The following is a 19,781-nucleotide window of genomic DNA, read 5'->3' on the forward strand; positions in this document are numbered from 1 at the left end:
CTCCTCTACCTCCTTCTCCTCATTCATCTCTCCCTCTACCACTCCTCTACTGTACGACCTTCTCATCATCTCTCCCTCTACCACTCCTCTACTGTACCTCCTTCTCCTCATTCATCTCTCCTTCTACCACTCCTCTACCTCCTTCTCCTCCTTCATCTCTCCCTCTACCACTCCTCTTCCTCCTTCTTCTCATTCATCTCTCCCTCTACCACTCCTCTACCTCCTTCTCCTCATTCATCTCTCCTTCTACCACTCCTCTACTGTACCTCCTTCTCCTCATTCATCTCTCCCTCTACCACTCCTCTACCTCCTCCTCATTCATCTCTCCCTCTACCACTCCTCTATTGTACCTCCTTCTCCTCATTCATCTCTCCCTCTACCACTCCTCTACTGTACCTCCTTCTCCTCATTCATCTCTCCCTCTACCACTCCTCTACTGTACCTCCTTCTAGTCATTCATCTCTCCCTCTACCACTCCCCTACTGTACCTCCTTCTCCTCATTCATCTCTCCCTCTACCACTCCTCTACCTCCTTCTCCTCATTCATCTCTCCCTCTACCACTCCTCTACCTCCTTCTCCTCATTCATCTCTCCCTCTACCACTCCTCTACCTTACCTCCTTCTCCTCATTCATCTCTCTATCTACCACTCCTCTACTGTACCTCCTTCTCCTCACTCATCTCTCCCTCTACCACTCCTCTACCTCCTTCTCCTCCTTCATCTCTCCCTCTACCACTCCTCTACTGTACCACCTTCTCATCATCTCTCCCTCTACCACTCCTCTACTGTACCTCCTTCTCCTCATTAATCTCTCCCTCTACCACTCTTCTACCTCCTTCTCCTCATTCATCTCTCCTTCTACCACTCCTCTACCTCCTTCTCCTCCATCTCTCCCTCTACCACTCCTCTTCCTCCTTCTTCTCATTCATCTCTCCTTCTACCACTCCTCTACTGTACCTCCTTCTCCTCATTCATCTCTCCCTCTACCACTCCTCTACCTCCTTCTTCTCATTCATCTCTCCCTCTACCACTCCTCTATTGTACCTCCTTCTCCTCATTCATCTCTCCCTCTACCACTCCTCTACTGTACCTCCTTCTCCTCATTCATCTCTCCCTCTACCACTCCTCTACTGTACCTCCTTCTAGTCATTCATCTCTCCCTCTACCACTCCCCTACTGTACCTCCTTCTCCTCATTCATCTCTCCCTCTACCACTCTTCTATGTCCTTCTCCTCATTCATCTCTCCTTCTACCACTCCTCTACCTCCTTCTCCTCCTTCATCTCTCCCTCTACCACTCCTCTACTGTACCACCTTCTCATCATCTCTCCCTCTACCACTCCTCTACTGTACCTCCTTCTCCTCATTCATCTCTCCCTCTACCACTCTTCTACCTCCTTCTCCTCATTCATCTCTCCTTCTACCACTCCTCTACCTCCTTCTCCTCCTACATCTCTCCCTCTACCACTCCTCTTCCTCCTTCTTCTCATTCATCTCTCCCTCTACCACTCCTCTACCTCCTTCTCCTCATTCATCTCTCCTTCTACCACTCCTCTACTGTACCTCCTTCTCCTCATTCATCTCTCCCTCTACCACTCCTCTACCTCCTTCTCCTCATTCATCTCTCCCTCTACCACTCCTCTACTGTACCTCCTCCTCATTCATCTCTCCCTCTACCAGTCCTTTACTGTACCTCCTTCTCCTCATTCATCTCTCCCTCTACCACTCCTCTACCTCCTTCTTCTCATTCATCTCTCCCTCTACCACTCCTCTACTGTACCTCCTCCTCATTCATCTCTCCCTCTACCACTCCTCTACTGTGCCTCCTTCTCCTCATCCATCTCTCCTTCTACCACTCCTCTACCTCCTTCCCCTCATTCATCTCTCACTCTACCACTCCTCTACCTCCTTCTCCTCATTCATCTCTCCCTCTACCACTCCTCTACTGTACCTCCTTCTCCTCATTCATCTCCCCCTCTACCACTCCTCTACCTCCTTCTCCTCATTCATCTCTCCCTCTACCACTCCTCTGCTGTACCTCCTTCTCCTCATTCATCTCTCCTTCTACCACTCCTCTACTGTACCTCCTTCTCCTCATTCATCTCTCCCTCTACCACTCCTCTACTGTACCTCCTTCTAGTCATTCATCTCTCCCTCTACCACTCCCCTACTGTACCTCCTTCTCCTCATTCATCTCTCCCTCTACCACTCTTCTACGTCCTTCTCCTCATTCATCTCTCCTTCTACCACTCCTCTACCTCCTTCATCTCTCCCTCTACCACTCCTCTACTGTACCACCTTCTCATCATCTCTCCCTCTACCACTCCTCTACTGTACCTCCTTCTCCTCATTCATCTCTCCCTCTACCACTCTTCTACCTCCTTCTCCTCATTCATCTCTCCTTCTACCACTCCTCTACCTCCTTCTCCTCCTTCATCTCTCCCTCTACCACTCCTCTTCCTCCTTCTTCTCATTCATCTCTCCCTCTACCACTCCTCTACCTCCTTCTCCTCATTCATCTCTCCTTCTACCACTCCTCTACTGTACCTCCTTCTCCTCATTCATCTCTCCCTCTACCACTCCTCTACCTCCTTCTCCTCATTCATCTCTCCCTCTACCACTCCTCTACTGTACCTCCTCCTCATTCATCTCTCCCTCTACCAGTCCTTTACTGTACCTCCTTCTCCTCATTCATCTCTCCCTCTACCACTCCTCTACCTCCTTCTTCTCATTCATCTCTCCCTCTACCACTCCTCTACTGTACCTCCTCCTCATTCATCTCTCCCTCTACCACTCCTCTACTGTGCCTCCTTCTCCTCATTCATCTCTCCTTCTACCACTCCTCTACCTCCTTCCCCTCATTCATCTCTCACTCTACCACTCCTCTACCTCCTTCTCCTCATTCATCTCTCCCTCTACCACTCCTCTACTGTACCTCCTTCTCCTCATTCATCTCCCCCTCTACCACTCCTCTACCTCCTTCTCCTCATTCATCTCTCCCTCTACCACTCCTCTGCTGTACCTCCTTCTCCTCATTCATCTCTCCTTCTACCACTCCTCTACTGTACCTCCTTCTCCTCATTCATCTCTCCCTCTACCACTCCTCTACCTCCTTCTCCTCATTCATCTCTCCCTCTACCACTCCTCTACCTCCTTCTCCTCATTCATCTCTCCCTCTACCACTCCTCTACCTCCTTCTCCTCATTCATCTCTCCCTCTACCACTCCTCTACCTCCTTCTCCTCATTCATCTCTCTATCTACCACTCCTCTACCTCCTTCTCCTCATTCATCTCTCCCTCTACCACTCCTCTACTGTACCTCCTTCTCCTCATTCATCTCTCCCTCTACCAATCCTCTACCTCCTTCTTCTCATTCATCTATCCCTCTACCACTCCTCTACTGTACCTCCTTCTCCTCATTCATCTCTCCCTCTACCACTCCTTTACCTCCTTCTCCTCATTCATCTATCCCTCTACCACTCCTCTACTGTACCTCCTTCTCCTCATTCATCTCTCCATCTACCACTCCTCTACTGTACCTCCTTCTCCTCATTCATCACAGCACACCATTAATAACCCAGTTATATTCATCTACAAAGCACTCTACCATTACCCATATTCCTTAACATGGGGGAGTTGGGCATAAAATCTCTCATTACACATGTAGTAAGTTGGCCTGCATGTGGAGTGTTGTAGCATTGAGTCAGCTAGTAGGTAAGCCAGTTTAGACAGATTGGAGAAGAGCTTAGCCCCCTATAGCAGGAAGAACACACAACAACATGACCTGGGGTGACACACACACACACACACACACACACACACCACACACACACACACACACACACACATGCGTCCGCACATACTATACACACAAATTCAGGCACACACACTCTTTAGATCACCTAGGGAGACAGATGTAAGGTTCATGGTTTAATTCAGGTTTGTGTGGAATCCGCTGAGTGTGAGTGACATTAGAGAGAAAGAGCACAGACATGCTCTACAGATTACACCTGTAAGGATCATCTAGCATCCCTTACACACACCTACAGTACACACAGTATGTACTCAGACATTCACACTCAAATGTAGAAGAACATACACACACTCCAGACATAAACCAAATATGAAGAGGTGTTCATATCAACTGAACACACAGACACTAAATACTAAACGAATGGTTTATGCATCTTCACACAGCAGATCAATTCAAGTTTAGCTAAAGCTAACAGAACATGGTTTCATGTTTTTAACTGACATGTTCCATCTCTATGATGGCATGTATGCCAGCCTCTAACCAAATTTCACCACAACACTACCAGCAACCAAGCCAGCTATCCTGCTCGTGCACCAGAACCATGGCTTTGGTTGTCCGAGGCATCAGTATGTCAGGTCTCAGATCAGGAAGGGAATGTTAGTATCATGCTAACTTAGCAAATTTGTTACATTTAGAAATATATAATAGAACTACACTGGATAGACCAGAACCTATAATAGTCTCTGCTTCTTACCTTGACCAGAAACATGTTGTAGCAGCACAGTGTCCAGTTTACTAAATCTATCTCTGTCTCTCATTCTTCTCCCATTCAGGAGTGTGTTGGTAATGCTGCCAGAGGGAACCAGTAATCCAGTCTTAACCCTAACACTGATTACCAGTGTCCAGTCCACTGGGTCCATGTGGAAACGTAGAGTTTAAGTCTATAAGATGTAACCATCTCCCAGTCATCTCCCATTCAGGAGAGGTAGTCTAGTGGTTCTTAGTCAGTGTTCCTCTAACTGCCACAGTGGCCTCAGTAATCCATTGTGTAGACTAACCAAAAGTGACTGACTAAATGTTCTGGGTCAGATCATAATTCTGGCAGGCAACCCAAAGCCTGAATCAGGCCATGTCGATGATGGGTCAATACCGGTCAGTACCTCTCAGTACCAGTCGGCTGATTTGGTGGGATCCAGTTATTCTGTTCTGCTGAGTCTGACTGACTGGGATCTGGAGAGTTGTTTGTGTGTGTGTGTGTGTGTGTGTGTGTCCCATAGTTTCCCTAATACAGAGACCTCTGGGGAAGTTATCAATATCATATCGGAGCAGTACTGTGTTTGAAAAAGAGAGCAAACCCTTACAAAAAAATGATTGCATTTTTGGAATGGCAGTAAAAGTGCAGTAACTGCAGTCAACTGTGGTATTTTGGACATAGTAATTGCAAAATAACTGCAGTGTATTGTAGTTGAACTGCAGTTATACTGCACTCTAACTGCAGTTACACAGCAAAATGACTGCAGTAAAAGTGCAGTAACTGCAGTCAACTGTGGTATTTTGGACACAGTAATAAAACAATAACTACAGTTATACTGCACTGTACTGCAGTTAAACTGCACTCTGAATGCAATCTTTTTTCGTAGGGGAATGGCCTGATCTATTCCTGTTTTCAGTCTAAAGCCTCTTAAGCACCTGTTAGCGTCATGCCGTGTGTGTAGGTGGCAGGGAAGTCAGGCGCAGGAGAATCAAACTTGGTATAAATGGAATAGTTTAATAACGTAAAACAAAACCTCCAAAACCAAAGTACGTAATAAAATAAACGTGGGTACAAGAACCAGTCGCACACCAATCAAATATCACGAGCATAACAACAAACAATCTCTGACAAGGACATGTGGGGAAACAGAGGGTTAAATACACAACATGTAATGAATGGGATTGGAACCAGGTGTGTAGGAAGACAAGACAAAACCAATGGAAAATGAAAAATGGATCAATGATGGCTAGAAGACCGGTGACGTCGACCGCCGAGCACTGCCCGAACAAGGAGAGGCATCGACAGCTCGTTACCTGTCTTTTATACAGGTAACAAGCTGAGATTAGGAGCACACTCTTAAAGGGACTGCTCCGAATCTCAGTTTGTTACCTGGATAAAAGACACCTGTCCACAGAAGCAATCAATCAGATTCCAAACTCTCCACCATGGCCAAGACCAAAAAGCTCTCCAAGGATGTCAGGGACAAGATTGTAGACCTACACAAGGCTGGAATGGGCTACAAGACCATCGCCAAGCAACTTGGTGAGAAGGTGACAACAGTTGGTGCGATTATTCGCAAATGGAAGAAACACAAAAGAACTGTCAATCTGCCTCGGCCTGGGGCTCCATGCAAGATCTCACCTCATGGAGTTGCAATGATCATGAGAACGGTGAGGAATCAGCCCAGAACTACACGGGAGGATCTTGTCAATGATCTCAAGGCAGCTGGGACCATAGTCACCAAGAAAACAATTGGTAACACACTATGCCGTGAAGGACTGAAATCCTGCAGCGCCCGCAAGGTCCCCCTGATCAAGAAAGCACATATACATTCCCGTCTGAAGTTTGCCAATGAACATCTGAATGATTCAGAGGACAACTGGGTGAAAGTGTTGTGGTCAGATGAGACCAAAACGGAGCTCTTTGGCATCAACTCAACTCGCCGTGTTTGGAGGAGGAATGCTGCCTATGATCCCAAGAACACCATCCCCACCGTCAAACATGGAGGTGGAAACATTATACTTTGGGGGTGTTTTTCTGCTAAGGGGACAGGACAACTTCACCGCATCAAAGGGACGATGGACGGGGCCATGTACAGTCAAATCTTGGGTGAGAACCTCCTTCCCTCAACCAGGGCATTGAAAAATGGGTCGTGGATGGGTATTGCAGCATGACAATGACCCAAAACACACGGCCAAGGCAACAAAGGAGTGGCTCAAGAAGAAGCACATTAAGGTCCTGGAGTGGCCTAGCCAGTCTCCAGACCTTAATCCCATAGAAAATCTGTGGAGGGAGCTGAAGGTTCGAATTGCCAAACGTCAGCCTCGAAAGCTTAATGACTTGGAGAAGATCTGCAAAGAGGAGTGGGACAAAATCCCTCCTGAGATGTGTGCAAACCTGGTGGCCAACCACAAGACATTTCTGACCTCTGTGATTGCCAACAAGGGTTTTGCCACCAAATACTAAGTCATGTTTTGCAGAGGGGTCAAATACTTATTTCCCTCATTAAAATGCAAATCAATTTATAACATTTTTGACATGCATTTTTCTGGATTTCTTTGTTGTTATTCTGTCTCTCACTGTTCAAATAAACCTACCATTAAAATTATAGACCGATTATTTCTTTGTCAGTGGGCAAATGTACAAAATCAGCAGGGGATCAAATACTTTTTTCCCTCACTGTACGTAACATTGCAAAAATCAGAAACTTTCTGTCCAAAAATGATGCAGAAAAATGTATCCATGCTTTTGTTACTTCTAGGTTGGACTACTGCAATGCTCTACTTTCCGGCTACCCGGATAAAGCACTAAATAAACTTCAGTTAGTGCTAAATACGGCTGCTAGAATCCTGACTAGAACAAAAAAATGTGATCATATTACTCCAGTGCTAGCCTCCCTACACTGGATTCCCGTTAAGGCAAGGGCTGATTTCAAGGTTTTACTGCTAACCTACAAAGCCTTACATGGGCTTCCTCCTACCTATCTTTCCGATTTGGTCCTGCCGTACATACCTACACGTACGCTACGGTCACAAGACGCAGGCCTCCTAATTGTCCCTAGAATTTCTAAGCAAACAGCTGGAGGCAGGGCTTTCTCCTATAGAGCTCCATTTTTATGGAATGGTCTGCGTACCCATGTGAGAGACGCAGACTCGGTCTCAACCTTTACGTCTTTACTGAAGACATATCTCTTCAGTAGGTCCTATGATTGAGTGTAGTCTGGCCCAGGAGTTTGAAGGTGAACGGAAAGGCACTGGAGCAACGAATCGCCCTTGCTGTCTCTGCCTGGCCGGTTTCCCCTCTTTCCACTGGGATTCTCTGCCTCTAACCCTATTACAGGGTCTGAGTCACTGTTACTGGTGCTCATCCATGCCGTCCCTAGGATGGGTGCGTCACTTGAGTGGGTTGAGTCACTGACGTGGTCTTCCTGTCTGGGTGGGCGCCCCCACTTGGGTTGTGCCGTGGCGGAGATCTTTGTGGGCTATACTCAGCCTTGTCTCAGGATGGTAAGTTGGTGGTTGAAGATATCCCTCTAGTGGTGTGGGGGCTGTGCTTTGGCAAAGTGGGTGGGGTTATATCCTGCCTGTTTGGCCCTGTCTGGGGGTATCATCGGATGGGGCCACAGTGTCTCCTGACCCCTCCTGTCTCAGCCTCTAGTATTTATGCTGCAGTAGTTTATGTGTCAGGGGGTTAGGGTCAGTCTGTTATATCTGGAGTATTTCTCCTGTCTTATCCAGTGTCCTGTGTGAATTTAAGTATGCTCTCTCTAATTCTCTCTTTCTCTCTTTCTTTCTTTCTCTCTCTCGGAGGACCTGAGCCCTAGGACCATGCCTTAGGACTACCTGGCATGATGACTCCTTGCTGTCCCCAGTCCACCTGGCAGGGCTGCTGCTCTAGTTTCAACTGTTCTGCCTGCGGCTATGGAACCCTGACCTGTTCCACGGACGTGCTACCTGTCCCAGACCTGCTGTTTTCAACTCTCTAGAGACAGCAGGAGCGGTTACTCTGAATGATCGGCTATGAAAAGCCAACTGACATTTACTCTTGTGGTGCTGACTTGTTGCACCCTCGACAACTACTGTGAATATTATTATTTGACCATGCTGGTCATTTATGAACATTTGAACATCTTGGCCATGTTCTGTTATAATCTCCACCCGGCACAGCCAGAAGAGGACTGGCCACCCCTCATAGCCTGGTTCCTCTCTAGGTTTCTTCCTAGGTTTTGGCCTTTCTAGGGAGTTTTTCCTAGCCACCGTGCTTCTACACCTGCATTACTTGCTGTTTGGGGTTTTAGGCTGGGTTTCTGTACAGCACTTTGAGCTATCAGCTGATGTAAGAAGGGCTATATAAATACATTTGATTTGATTTGATTTGACTCTTGTGGTGCGCCGGGTGCAATGCATGGTGACACGGTCGCCAGGTGCACGGTGTTTCCTCTGACACATTGGTGCGGCTGGCTTCCAGGTTAAGCGGGCGTTGTGTCAAGAATCAGTGCGGCTTGGCTGGGTTGTGTTTCAGAGGACACACGGATCTCGACCTTCACCTCTCCCGAGTCCGTACAAGACAAGACCATAACTACCAATTGGATACCATGAAATTGGGGAGAAAAAGGGGTAAAAAAAGAGAGAAAAAGACAAAAAAAATCTTTAAAAGGAAGTAGAAGCTAGAGAGAAAGAGAGCTATATATGTATATATTTCACTTTAACTTACTTAGTTAGCTAGTTAGCTAGTTTAGCCTGCTCTGTACTTAAACACCCGGCTGAAACAGTGAGGGATGTTATGTTACCTAGCTGGCTATGGCGATCCAACACTGGAACTCTTCCAAGTCAAGGTAAGCTTTTGGTTTTATTAATTTATTGCCACCGGGGCCGCTGGTGTAACTGCTGAACTGATTGCTAACTGTATATTATGATGTAATGGTTTTATTAACGTGTTAGTTCTAGTAGCTATGTTGACTTAACGTTAGCTAATATGGTAACAAAGATCTAGGCTGTGTGTAGCAGTAAACGGTTATGATATGAAGGTTTGGCTTGGAAATGTTTTTATTTGCCTGGTCAGACAGCTGATGTGTTGTGTACTGAAGTCCATAAGCGAATATGTGGCGGTCGATGCCATTTAATATGAGGGAGGACAATATTTTTTTTACAGCATATTGGATAACTGTCATTCATATTCCATTCACCCAGCTCAATGTAACATCGATAGGTTTAGGCTACTATATGATACTCAAAGTTTCCCTAAACCCATCATGAGGTTCCTACAACCTAGCCTAAAAATAAGAGTTTACAACATAGGTGCACAGGTTGAGATACATTTTTGTAAACAAGGTGACAGACATTGACACATTCAATACTGCCTTGCACAATCTTGCCTGCATCTAGCTGATCTAGTGTGTAATCATTTGTCCAACAGTTGCAAACGAGAGTTTCTATTGGACAAATTCAGATACGTTTATCCCTGTTTTGTTCTGTTTGCTTCTGTTTAAGAAACGTTTTTCAACAGAATAGGTGAAATATGAATACACCCCTGAACACACACAATCACAGTTCACTTTCATAGCAGCCAGATCATTGTATAAATCCTTCTCTCATCTACGCACTCTCCTCCTCTCACCTTTTCCCTTCGCTTGTGGACTTCAGTGCACAACACACCAGCTGTCATAGATTTTAGTAGAATGTATTTTCTTGAATCAGCTATTGAGAGATACTGAGAGCTGTTGCATGTTTCATTCTGAAGGCACCCCTTCCCACCAATGCTGACCAAAGTTGATGGTTGGGCACTTCTACCTGTGTACAGTGCATTCGGAAAGTATTCAGACCATTTTTCCACATTTTGTTACGTTACAGCCTTATTCTAAAATGGATTAAATAAAACCATGTCCTCATCAATCTACACACATCAATAATGTCAAAGTCAAAACAGGTTTATAGAAATACCTTATTTACATAAGTATTCAGACTCTTTGCTATGAGACTCGAAATTGAGCACAGGTGCATCCTGTTTCCTTTGATCATCCTTCAGAGCAAAAATCAAGCCATGAGAGTCCAAGGAATTGTCTGTAGAGCCCCGAGACAGGATTGTGTCGAGGCACAGATCTGGGGAAGGGTACAAAACATTTCTGCAGCATTGAAGGTCCCCAAAAACACAGTGGCCTCCAACATTCTTAAATGGAATAAGTTTGGAACCACCAAGACTCTTCCTATTGCTGGCCGCCCAGCCAAACTTTGCAATCATGGGAGAGTGGACTTGGTCAGGGATGTGACCAAGAACTCAATGGTCACTCTGACAGAGCTCCAGAGTTACAATGTGAAGATGGGAGAACCTTCTAGAAGGACAACCATCTCTGCAGCACTCCAACAATCAGGCCTTTATGGTAGAGTGGCCAGATGGAAGCCGCTTCTCAGTAAAAGTAACATGACAGCCTGCTTGGAGTTTGCCAAAAGGCACATTACGGACTCAGACAATGAGAAACAAGATTCTCTGGTCTAATGAAACCAAGATTGAACTCTTTGGCCTGAATGCCAAGCATCACATCTGGAGGAAACCTGGCACCATCCCTACAGTGAAGCATGGTGGTGGCAGCATCATGCTGTGGGGATGTTTTTCAGCGGCAGGGACTGGGAGACTAGTCAGGATAGAGGGAAAGATGAATGGAGCAAAGTACAAAGTACCTGCTCCAGAGTGCTCAGGACCTCAAACTGGTTCACTTTCCAACAGGACAACAACCCTAAGCACACAGCCAGGACAACGCAGGAGTAGCTTCGGGACAAGTCTCTGAATGTCCTTGAGTGGCCCAGCCAGAGCCCGTACTTTAACCCAATCAAACATCTCCGGAGAGACCTGAAAATAGCTGTGCAGCGACGCTCCCCATCAAACCTGACAGAGCTTGAGAGGATCTGCAGAGAAGAATGGGAGAAACTCCCCAAATACAGGTGTGCTAAACTTGTACCATCATACCCAAGAAGACTCGATGCTGTAATCGCTGCCAAAGGTGCTTCAACAAAGTCTTGAGTAAAGGGTCTGAATAATTATGCAAATGTCGTATTTCCGGTTTACATTTTTTATACATTCGCAAAAAATATAACAAACCTGTTTCTGCTTTGTCATTATGGGGTATTGTGTGTTGATTGATGAGGGTAAAAAACTATTTAATACATTTTAGAAATAGGCCGTATTGTAACAAAATGTGGAAAAAGTGAAGGGATCTGAATGCACTGTATCACCTTTATTGTTGGATGGGGAGTTGAAAATGGAAATATGGAATAGGAAGACAGGGAATTGCCAGTAATGATGAAGGAGAACCAGGAACTGCAGACACACAGTGATTCTGCTGAATTACCCTCTGCAGCAATCCTTTCTCGCTCTCTCTCTGTGTATTCGTGTGCGTGCATGTGCGTGCGTGTGTGTGTAACCGATGTGAAATGGCTAGTTAGTTAGCGGTGGTGCGCGCTAATAGCATTTCAATCAGTGACGTCACTCGCTCTGAGACTTGAAGTAGGGTTTCCCCTTGCGTTGCAAGGGCCGCGGCTTTTGTGGCGCGATGGGTAACGATGCTTCGTGGGTGTCAGTTGTTGATGTGTGCAAGGGTCCCTGGTTCGAGCCCAGGTTGGGGCGAAGAGAGGGACGGAATCTACACTGTTACATGTGTTTGTGTGTGCATGTGTATGTCTGTCCATGTATATATGTAGAAGGCTATAGTCAAATAAAATCAATTTGTTTTAGTCTTGTACACATCTTTTAGCATGTATAAAAGGTGTAGTAACCTACCAGCTCTCACAATCTCACATCAGAATTAGACATTCATCCATGTTTCTAATACATCAAATTTCGATTTGTTTAAGGTTAGGGTTAAGTTCAGGCAATAACAAAAAATCCTTAAGGCTAGGTATTAACTCTGAATCGTTAAGATAAGGTTTAAGGTTTGGGATAGGCTTAAAACAAAAATATCAAAAAAACGTTTTATTGCTGATTTATCAAATCAAAGATTGCAAGATCGAATCCAGCAACTCTTTGTTAAGGGTTTCAGTGACTTCAATAGCTGTGGTTGTTGATGAGTGTATGGTTGAATCATCAACATACATGGACACACGTTTTGTTTAATGCCAGTGGCAGATCATTGGTAAAAATAGAAAAGAGTAGAAGGCCTAGAGAACTGCCCTGCGGTACACCACACTTTACATGTTTGACATTAGAGAAGCTTCCATTATAGAAAACCCTCTGAGTTCTATTAGATAGATAGCTCTGAATCCATGATATGGCAGAGGTTGAAAAGCTATAAAACACAAGTTTTCTGAACAACAGGTTATGGTCAATAATATCGAAAGCTGCATTGAAATCTAACAGTACAGTTACCACAATATTCTTATTATCAATTTCTTTCAACCAATCATCAGTAATTGGTGTCAGTGCAGTACAAGCTGAGTGCCCTTCTCTATAAGCATGCTGAAAGTCTATTGTTAATTTTTTAACAGAGAAATTGGCATTGTATTTGGTCAAACACCATTTTTTCCAACAGTTTGCTAAGAGCTGGCAGCAAGTTGATAACTCTGCTGTTAGAACCACTGAAAGCTGCTTTACCACTCTTAGGTAGCGGAATGACTTTGGCTTCCCAGGCCTGAGGGCAAAGACTTTCCTCTAGGCTCAGATATAAAGATATGACAGATAGGAGTGGCCATGGAGTGAGCTACCATCCTCAGTAGCTTTCTATCTAAGTTGTCAATGCTGGGAGGTTTGTCATTATTGATTGATAACAATCATTTTCCCACGTCTCCCACACTGACTTTACAAAATTCAAACTTACAATGATTTTCTTTTGATATTGTTTTTTTATTCATGAGTACGATGGCTCACTGTTCGTCGTAATCATTAAAATAAATTATATAATTGATTTTGCCTTTATAATTGTCACGTCCTGACCATAGTAAGATGTGATTTTCTATGGTAGAGTAGGTCAGGGCGTGACAGTGGGTGTTTTGTGTTTTTCTATGTTTTCTATTTCTGTGTTTAAGTTCTAGTTTTTCTATTTCTATGTTGTTGTTTTTTTGGGTTGATCTCCAATTGGAGGCAGCTGTTCCTCGTTACCTCTGATTGGAGATCATATTTAAGTAGGGGTTTTTCTTCCTGGGTTTTGTGGGTGATTATCTTTTGAGTAGTGTTTGTTTCTCTCTGCGTCACGGTTTGTTGTTTTGTAATTCAGTTATTTATCAGTTCATCCACATAAGAGTCACAGCAAAATATTTTGTATGATCTCTTATACACTATTTTAGGCCCAGTTTTTTAAACTTTGGCTTTCCTAGATGTAGCCACTATTTTGTGTTCCCTGCATCCAATTGGTACGGAAAAAGCTTTAGAACAAAGTTCTACAGTATTAGTAAATATGTGATCAATACATTCTGGATGATCTTGTTCTTGTAGTGTTTGTAAACACCCTGGTAGGTTGATTAATAACCTGAACCAGATTACAGGAACTGATTACAGTGAGAAGCGTCCTCTTGAGTGGACAGCTTGATGAAAATCAGTCAATATTCTGGTCCCAAAGAAAGTAGACCTCTCTGTTTACATCACATACACTATCAAGCATTTCACCCATATTATTTAGATACCGACTGTTAGCACTTGGTGGCTTATAGCAACACCCCAAAAGAAAAGGCTTTAGATATTCCAGGTGAACCTGCATCCACAACAGTTAAATAAGACTTGGCATAAGATCTTCTCTAAGCATTACAGGGATATGGCTCTGAATACATTAAGCAACACCTCCCTCATAAGCATTCCTGTCTCTTCTAAAGATGTTATATCCTTGTATTGCTACTGCTGTATTATCAAATTAATTAAGTGAGTCGCAGAAATGGCTAATATATGTATGTTATCTGATAGCAAGTTATTGATTTCATTAACCTTATTTCTAAGGCTACATTTATTAATATGGGCTATTTTCAGCTCTTTCCTGGGTAGCTTATCAGATATGGAAAATAGCAAACAAAGCAAGACAAAAACAATATACAGCAGTCCATTAATCAGTTGGTGTGTGTAAGTGTGTGTGGGCGCTGCGGGGTTGAAGCTATGAACCCATAGGCTTGGCTTGCTCATCCCTTCCAGACTTTTTGGAAGGAGGGTGGACAATGAGCCTGTTATAGCAGATGTTAACAATATCCCCACGTGCTCTGGCAGCTTTCCTGGCATCTTTCCTCTTCTGGCATACAGCTTCAGGATTGTCCTTATTGAGGAAGATGTACGTTTTCTCAAGTTCTTGGATCTTTCCATAACAGCTACCTTGTCCTTGAACCTCAGGAACTTGACCACTATCGGCCTGGGCCTGTCACCTGGGCCAGTGGTGGGTTTTCCAGTCCTGTGGGCTCGCTTGACCTCAATCTTCCTGTGGTCCGTCTTCAGTGTTTCCGAGATCATTTCCCTCACTTTGTCCTCAGACTCCATCCAGGTCTAGTGGCGATTCTGCAACTCCGTCCACAACCCTGTTGTTCAGCCTTGATTGTCCCTTGAGATAATCTGATTTCTCCTTCATTGTTATCATGGATTCACATACAGAACTGATATCCTCTCTAAACGACTTAGGGATTGCTGTCATCTTGCCATTCTCCTGTTTAAACTCATCGAGCTGACCCTGGGAGAACTTCAAACTGTTCATCTGATCCTGGACCTCTCTGGTCAGGTCGTCCATTCTTTTATTAGTTGACTCCACCAGTATTTGGACACAACACTTGAAGCAATTTTCTTGTTGTTGTAACTGCTTGAAGAACTATTTTTGTTTGTTTAAAAGATCCTTCACCTGTGATAGAGAGACACCACTGTCCTCAACGGTACTTCCGCCTGCTTTGGTCTTTGTCATGGTAGCAACGTAGGTTATTCTGTTACTTCTCGCAGATACAGACGCGGCAGGTCGCAGGGAATATTAAAAACAACAACAACAACCAGCAGGGATCTAGACAGCCAAAAGCCCTTGGCAGATGCTTAAGCCCAATCGCCATCTCCGTCCACAATGCTGAAACTTATTTGAAGGTAACAGCGCTCACTGTTGCCCCTGGTTTCCACGTCATCTCCCGACGTCTTCAGACATGGATGGACGTCAAATACTGACTTGTGTCACTGACTTGTATCACGGGTGACCTGGCTGGAAATGCTTGCGTGCTATCTAACTCAACATAGCAGTACAAAATAATAATAAAATAATAAATAAAATATAACAAGTAATTAGAGGAAGGTAGTAATCATAGTAATAAGACTGATAGGTACACAATAGGATATACAGTGTAAATTATGAATATGTTATGTCAAGTTTGACCGTGTTACAAACATAAAGTGGGTTGTATATTGGTCACACAGTTGATTAAATCGTATATAATAGAACAGCAGCATTAACTGTGCATGAGTATGTGTGTTTGTGCTTGTACGTGTGTGTTGATGTGTAAAGGTTTGATGTGTGGCGAGCCAGTGCAAACAGTCTCTAATGTGCAGATATTGTCCTTCGTCATATGAGGAGAGGAGGGTAAGGTTTCCTCCCTCACTACATCATTCTTACTGCAGTGGAGGTCACCTTTATGTGAAGTCATGCACACACACACACGCACACACACGCACGCACGCACGCACGCACGCACGCACGCACGCACACACACACACACACACACACACACACACACACACACACTCAGACATCTGCAAACACACCTTTTTGCCACCTTTTCTAACTCGGTCAGCGATAAACAGACTATGTCTCTGTCTGCCCTACATACACACAAGCACAACTCTCACTTGTGTGTGTGTGTATGTAAAGCAGTGAGCAGACAGTGTGTGTGTGTGTGTGTGTGTGTGTGTGTGTGTGTGTGTGTGTGTGTGTGTGTGTGTGTGTGTGTGTGTGTGTGTGTGTGTGTGTGTAAGGCAGTGAGCAGACAGAATGCGACAGAGGCATATTTCTGAGGCTGGTAGAAAGGTACGAGAGTGAGTCACGCTCCTGCATTTTCTGCCCCAGTAAACTTAGCCCACACAAACACACTCAGACTTTCAGGGTACAATAAGTACATCGCCTGTTTTTCTAACACTATTATACAAGTTTGAACTCTACCTATGGCTAAGACAATGCAGAATTCAGTACAGCTACATAATCCATAGCCTGAACACACACACTATCACATACACTATCACACACACTATCACACACGCTATCACACACGCTATCACACTCACCCTCCCGAGACACACACACAGGCCACCCCCGACCCAAACTTGGGTCGTGTTTGTTTAAACATGTGTTCAATGGTAAAATTTTGATGAACATGTTACATATTTAATCCGTATTTAGACGGGAAGGATCATAGAGGGAAATGGAGTAAACATGATGCTAACCCCAGGGGATCCAGGGGAACATGGGAGAGCAGGGTTAACACAGGAGGGAGAGAGACTGTCCGTCCCATATTCCTATCATATCCATATCATTCCTCCATCTTTATGCATCCTACATGGATCTGTTGGCTGTCATAATGCCACTGCAGTCCCTATCACTGTCAGAATAGAATAGAATAAACTGGACGTTCATTTTCTCCTTCAAAACTCTACCAACATCTCTGTCAGGCCCACACTGCCCAGTGCCCACACCTGTACACACCTATCAGTCATACAAAACAACACCCCCTCCCCAAAAGATAATACCCCCCCCCCCCAATTCAAACTATAAAGCTTGTGCACCTGTACACCAAGCCTCCCAGCACTAAGGCACAGTGAGGATTTACCCTGTGAGAGGATGCAGCTCCCCCTCAGTCAACAACTGAATCATGACGTTTTGTCACCAAAGCCCCTTATACCCCCCCCCCCCATACCACCCACCACCGTGACCTGTGTGCTCTAGCCGGCTGGCCCTCGCTACATATTTGTCGCCAGACCCACTGGCTCCAGGTCATCTATAAGTCTATGCTAGGTAAAGCTCCGCCTTATCTCAGCTCACTGGTCACGATAACAACACCCACCCGTTGCACGCGCTCCAGCAGGTATATCTCACTGGTCATCCCCAAAGCCAACACCTACTTTGGCCGCCTTTCCTTCCAGTTCTCTGAAACCAAAAACTGCAAACATCGCTGAAGCTGGAGATTTATACTTCCCTCACTAACTTTAAACATCAGCTATCTGAGCAGCTAACCGATCGCTGCAGCTGTACATAGCCATCTGTAAATAGCCCACCCAATCTACCTACCTCATCCCCATATTGTTTTTATTTACTTTTCTGCTCTTTTGCACACCAGTATTTCTACTTGCACATCACCATCTATCACTCCAGTGTTAATTTGCTAAATTGCAATTACTTCGCTACTATGGCCTATTTATTGCCTTACCTCCTCATGCCATTTGCACACTGTATATAGACTTTCTTTTTTTTCCTATTGTGTTATTGACTGTTCGCTTGTTTATTCCATGTGTAACTCTGTGTTGTTGTTTGTGTCACACTGCTTTGCTTTATCTTGGCCAGGTCGCAGTTGTAAATGAGAACTTGTTCTCAACTAGCCTACCTGGTTAAATAAAGGTGAAATAAATAATCTGTTAAAAATCACGACATCATCTCCATCTCCATCAGCTCTATCAATCAATCAATCAATCAATCAATCAATCAATCAATCAATCAATCAATCAATCAATCAATCAATCAATCAAGCAATCAAATGTATTTATAAAGCCCTTCTTACATCAGCTGATGTCACAAAGTGCTGTACAGAAACCCAGCATAAAACCTCAAACAGCAAGCAATGCAGGTGTAGAAGCTCTACTATCCTTCTCTTTCTCAAGAATGCATGTGGTAACCCAACCCAAACCCTGCTGACCGATACACCCCTTCCCACCCCAGGCAGACCACTAACGTTACCCTGCTGTACTGAAACCATTATCCTAAAGTTACCCTGCTCTACTGAAACCATTGTCCTAACGTTACCCTGCTCTACTGAAACCATTGTCCTAACGTTACCCTGCTGTACTGAAACCATTATCCTAACGTTACCCTGCTCTACTGAAACCATTGTCCTAACGTTACCCTGCTGTACTGAAACCATTATCCTAACGTTACCCTGCTCTACTGAAACCATTATCCTAACGTTACCCTGCTCTACTGAAACCATTGTCCTAATGTTACCCTGCTCTACTGAAACCATTATCCTAACGTTACCCTGCTCTACTGAAACCATTGTCCTAACGTTACCCTGCTGTACTGAAACCATTGTTCTAACGTTACCCTGCTCTACTGAAACCATTATCCTAACGTTACCATGCTCTACTGAAACCATTGTCCTAACGTTACCCTGCTCTACTGAAACCGTTGTCCTAACGTTACCCTGCTGTACTGAAACCGTTGTCCTAACGTTACCCTGCTCTACTGAAACCGTTGTCCTAATCTACTGAAACCGTTGTCCTAACGTTACCCTGCTGTACCGAGGACCAAAGCCCAGAGAGGAACAGGGAGAGGAGAAAGGAAGCGGACGGAGAGACTTGGGGAAGGAGGAGCCAGGAGGAACAGGGGGAAGGGGGGGGGGGGGGGCCTGTCAATCTGTCACTAACACACCCTGTAATTATTATTCAACATACAGCCTATAACATATGCGGCATACACTCTCTCTACTGCTCATCTCTCCTCTTCTCTGTCCCCTCCCTCCCGTATATTTCTATTTTTCTCCCTCTCTTATAGCATATGCTGCACATTCACAGCAGGGGGGGGGGGCAGGCAGAGGTCATCAATTAAACATGCAGTAGACACACACACATGCACATGGTTAGTTGCCCTGTCATATAGACAGTATAATGACAGATGTGTGTATCCATGTGTGTATGCATGTGTGTGTGCGTTTGTGTGTGCGTTTGTGTGCATGTGTATGTATGTATGTGTGTGTGTGTGTGTGTATTGGGGGAGAGATATCCAATAAAAAGCTGTATTTATTGGGGTCAAACGGGCAATCCACGGGGAGACACAGGACCACAGCTCATTACGAAGTCTGAGCTGAATACAGAGGAAGACCAGGTGATTCCAATTAAACAGCACACTCTACTGGTCAGCATTTGAACTGAGGACGGCCTTTAGAGGAACAAAGACTAAAATATATTTATACCTTAGGAGGACACAACAAGACGTACTTGAACTCAGACATCATTACAGTGAACCTTTTGGCCTTGATGTGGAGACAACGTTGGCAATTGCCTCTGACCCAGTTTTCTTCGTAGATGTTTATTTTTTATTTTTTATGCAATAGTGTGTGTATGTATGTTGCAACTAACACTACAGCTA

The sequence above is a fragment of the Salmo salar genome, chromosome 10 (genome assembly GCF_965601325.2).
Source record: "Salmo salar chromosome 10, fSalSal1, whole genome shotgun sequence".
Lineage (NCBI taxonomy): Eukaryota > Metazoa > Chordata > Actinopteri > Salmoniformes > Salmonidae > Salmo > Salmo salar.